At 42.0% G+C, this 4,936-nt stretch overlaps 1 pseudogene; it reads right to left on the bottom strand.

Moving 5' to 3' along the window:
- Positions 1-4,465: 4,465 nt before the first annotated feature.
- Positions 4,466-4,583, bottom strand: LOC134953760 (5S ribosomal RNA; annotated as a pseudogene).
- Between the last annotated feature and the right edge of the window lie 353 nt (positions 4,584-4,936).

Below are 4,936 nucleotides of genomic sequence, written 5' to 3'. Positions count from 1 at the left end.
ACTTGAGCTAAGTGGTGGGAGGCCGGTGGACAGGAGGTTTAATATCTCCAGTCCTCCTAGTTTGAAGCTCCACCAATATCATGTGGATAGATCCCTAATATGTTTTAACATTTCCAATCCCCGAAAGCCGGGAAATTGGGAAGTGTCATGGAGTAACCAAACCATGGCCTTTTCATATAGAGCAGATAGAATGCCGACAGATACAGAGCTTATACGCCACATAGCCAGTAGAGGAAAATCTTTCCGATATAGGTATACCCTAGGAAGTAGGATTACGAGAGTTGGAGAGGTATCACCAGGATACTGTGCACATATCGTACAAGCTGATACGTGTACTAGACAGATGGGAGAATTAGGGTTAGGAGATTTCACATGGAAGATGTGTAATATGGTTATGTCCTACTCCGTCCCATATGTTCTCCCCGATGATGCATATTTCATATGCGGGAGGAAGGCGTATAAGTGGCTTGCCCCAAACTCTGAAGGATTGTGTTATATTGGAAAAGTACTGCCTGAAGTAATGACTGTATCACATGCCAAAATGAAAGATATACACCGTGTTGCCCAAGCTCCTTATACTCACACCCACTACGAGCACGTAGTTAAACGGCACCTGATAGAAAGAACAGAGCATCCGGCCTCTGACATGATCCATGAATCCACCGGGATTCAGTTTCTACTTGCGTTAGACATCACTCGCACCGCCAGAGGAGTGTTGAATTATAAATACATATCTGCGCTCGCAAATTTGTTAGACAATATCACAGAAATGTATGATGACACGTTTAGGTATACTGGAAGAGAGCTTCAAGCTTATAAAACAGAACTGGTTCAGCATAGAATGGTTCTCAATTATCTCACGGCAGTGACAGGTGGATATTGTGTCACACTGGCAACGCAGTACGGCGTGAAATGCTGCACATATATAACGAATAGTACCGAGGACCCGGTCGAGGTCATAGACCAAAAGATGGACGATATTCTCCAATTAAAGTGGGAATTTCGCAGGAGACACGATCTCACCCTTGCTGCTGTGGGTAATGAGCTGACTGGTTGGGTGTCATGGTTGAACCCGCGAAATTGGTTCTCTGGTTTAGGAGAATGGGCTCAAGGAGTCATAATGGATGTAGGGAAGTTTCTCCTATGTATCTTAGGTGTTGTCATAACGATTGGCTTGATATTTAGATGCGGTCAGGCTTTAATGAAGTGCAAACAAAGTACTAGGGTAATGAGTTTAAGGAGTGAGGAAATTGTAATTCCAATGGATTTGATTTATGACCCAACGGTAGAGACAATGATGTGATGAAAATGCGATTATACGGTCCGTTTCTTTCACCTGTTTTTCCGTTTTCTCCAAGGTAAAAAGACCCACTTGGACGAGGAATTTGACGAGCCTGTATACAGATAACTGATGGATTAAAGAAGAAGTTTTGACAACCTTATACACAGATATTTGATGAACTATGCCATAGACCCCCAGTTTCCCTAGAAATTTTAAAATTACGCTAGCCCAACACTTTTTGTAAGTCTATGGACATTGACAAAGCTTTTGCACACACCTATTGGCAAAAGCCCAAAGAAGACTGCATTCAACAGACACCGAACAAGACTTCAACCGACAAATGTTCATTAACCTGACATAGAATACCACTGCATTTACCATAATTGTGTCTTATCTTCATCTCTACAACCTTCAGGTAATGACACACATAGTCGACAGGGAATACCAGCACAGATATCAGCAATCACATATTCCCCCATTCATGTATCATCAACTAAAATGTGCTCCCCCATTTTGTTGCAACCAAAAGCCGAAGAGAGCTCGGTAAAGTTTGACAGCCCATCCACAGACCCGTACCACGGGAGAAGAAGGAATTCGAATGTATACTTCGCAATACCTCGAAGCTTGATTTAAAACACGTACGGCACGATGATACATGACCCCCCCAAACATGGATTCATACCCACATGCTTCTGCTATCTCACTAGGTCATACCCTTTTCCTACCTTCTCCTCTCCACCCTTACCCAATCATGGAAATGTATTTACACTTGACATATATTTTTCTCGTTTTGAAATGTTTTAGGAAGTGGCAGTTATTGTTGACTGCCAAAGGGTGGACTGTCAAAGTCAGAAAAATATCACTTTGCACACTGCCATATTTGCACCTCATGCGAGCTCCCGCTGCGCGTGCAAGAGCTCTCCCGTGCGTGCGCATACTCGCCTTCGCGGGCACACGCAGGCGCACGATATGCGCATTTACGGTAGAGTTTGTATGCGTCTAGCGGGCGACTCAATCGATATATATTTTAACCATATAATGTATTTTGTAGATCATGGTCCCTTTGATAGATTCTGAAAGTTTAGTTAATGTAGCATGTTCGTGGACAGAGAGATCCCTCTTTGTCTGATACAAAGGGTCAGACAAGGATTATACAGTGGTGTTTAGTATCCATCGGAAGAGTATTTAATTAGCAATATTCCGGTGTTGGTTTGGAGCAGATTAATCGCTCGTGCGAATAGTTATGGACATAAGAAGTTTATGTCCATTTACTATTATTTGCACTTACTTATCCATGCGGCGGGAAACCTAGTTTCCCACCCACCTGAGCAGTTGGAAGTAGACACAGCCCACCTGTATGAATCAACCTATGACCTTTTGTTTTAGTGCGAAGACGAATTCCTGTGTCCAATGAACAATGAGATTGTAGGGACCATTGAATTGTATTGTGTGTGGGGCATAAATAGACAAGCCGATCACATCCAGCTCACTCTTCAACGGTTCTCATTGCTGATAATCGGGAGCTGGATGTCCAGAGGCGCATGCGATCGTTCCCCTTTGTGCGTAAGTTTTTCTCCGCAATCATATTGTCTTTCTAGTTATTCTGAGCCATATCTCTCTCTCTCTCTCTCTCTTCTCTTTCCCTCTCGTTTCTCTTATATAGTTATTGTACTGATATTGTATTTCATGTGTAGTTATCTGGTTAGGTAGTCTATGTTATATTGGTAGTGTATGACTTGTATTGTATTATTCTTTTGAACGTTCATTCATTTCCTTAAAAGGCGTTAGACCCTTAGACCGGTATTGTGTGTTCATTATATTGTAGTGGGTAATAGGAGCGTCTCTATCGCTCAAACAGCTTTAGCGTAAACCCGCTTACAAAGTGTTGCATTCTCATCTTATCACTACACCAAGGGTTACTGCATAATACACTGTTTTATGGTATAGTTACAAAGGTTTAACATTGTGAGCGTCTGCGCCGCTGGTGATCTCCTCGTGGTCCCGAGCGTCCGCTACGCTATAGCGAATCATTACGTTAGTCGGCAGCCAATAGCGTGCCTGCCTGTGATCCCTTGGCCGTGAGCGAACGTGGCGCTTGAGCGTCTCGACTACGGCTAAGTGATTGTTACGCAACGTGCGTACCCTTACGGTACTCCATACGTCAATAGCGTACAGTGTTCTTAGGCCTCTTAAAGGGTTTTAAGTAAGATAAATATTTAGCTTTATCAATATATATATATATAGCAGTACGGTACAGTAGGCCATTGCTATTGATATATTACTGGCATATAATTCCACACATTAAAAGATGTAGAACAAAAATGTGGAGGGTAAAATAGGGAAAGATCAAGATCCACTTCCACCTCGTGCTGAAGCTGCTGCCACTAGTCATGGCCGAGATGATGAATTGCCATCAACGTCGTCTGCCAAGGCCGATGCCCAATGTCATAGTAGAGAGCATGTAAAATCCAAAAAACAAAAGTTCAGTAAAATGACCCAAAAATCAAAATTAAAAGCGTCTGATGAGAAGCGTAAACTTGCCAATATGCCATTTACGACACAGAGTGGCAAGGAACGGCTGTGGCCCTGTCCTATGTTCATGGCTAGTGGTTCAGCTTTGAAAAGGGGGGAATGGTTCCCGTATAGTACGGAGCCAAAAGAGAAAAAGAAAGACTATGTGTCTTTTCTGGGGCACACTTTTGATGAGAATGAAATGATGAGTTCTATTTAAAATATAACTTTTATTGTCAACCTTCATAAAATATTGACTATAGGGCAAAAGGAAGGGGGGAAAAAAACAAGGAAAGGTACTGATAGTCACAATTTATTAAATTGATATGCTATGATCAAAAATGAATAGATAAATGTTATCTGAATAGATCGCTGATATAATAAAGAAAACAATTTGGCTTAATGCTTCTGTGAGCGAAAATATGGGTGTCTCCAAAAAATTGTTATTCTAAAATTCTTATGTGTTGGTGTGAAATTTTCTTCCTGGAATTGTAACAATTTGTCTTGTAGTGAAAATATCACCGGAAGAAAAAAATCATCAAAACAAATAAACAAACAATTAATTGAACCTGGCTCAACTCTATGATCTGAGTGTAAAGGGGATTTGTGAACAGAAAGGGAAGAAGAAGGAGAAAAATGATTCTAAGTCCTGTGTCCTGGGTTTGGATAAAATACCTGCAGTACCCGGTATTCCCTGGTGGTCTCCCAACCAGGTACTGACCTGGCCCACAGTGCTTGGCTTCCAAGATCAGACGAGGTTGGGCATACTCAGTAAGGTCTGACCGCAGGTAGATATATCCCACACCAAATGACACCAGGAACTCTGTATCCTAGATTCTGAGAGAATTTCCCAGAGTTTTCTTGTGGAGGCCCATGGTCCCGTAATGAAGTATAGAACACTCCCGAATCTGGAAACAAGTGGTGTGAAAAGTTCTCTGATATTCTCCCACACTTGAAGAATAGCGTGAGGTCTGCCGGTTCTCAGCTTCAGGAACGAACTGTTTAGGTGCCACCTCTTTTCAAAGGTGAGTCTTAGATCCCTTGTACTGAAGGCTGAAAGTCCTATAAGCACCAAGGCAGTCACAGGTTTTAGATGTCAAAAAATATATATCTCAAAAATATCAGATGGGGTCTCCTAGGTTA

The sequence above is a fragment of the Pseudophryne corroboree genome, chromosome 8 (genome assembly GCF_028390025.1).
Source record: "Pseudophryne corroboree isolate aPseCor3 chromosome 8, aPseCor3.hap2, whole genome shotgun sequence".
Taxonomy (NCBI): Eukaryota; Metazoa; Chordata; class Amphibia; order Anura; family Myobatrachidae; genus Pseudophryne; species Pseudophryne corroboree.
This window is presented reverse-complemented; position numbering and strand designations above follow the sequence as displayed.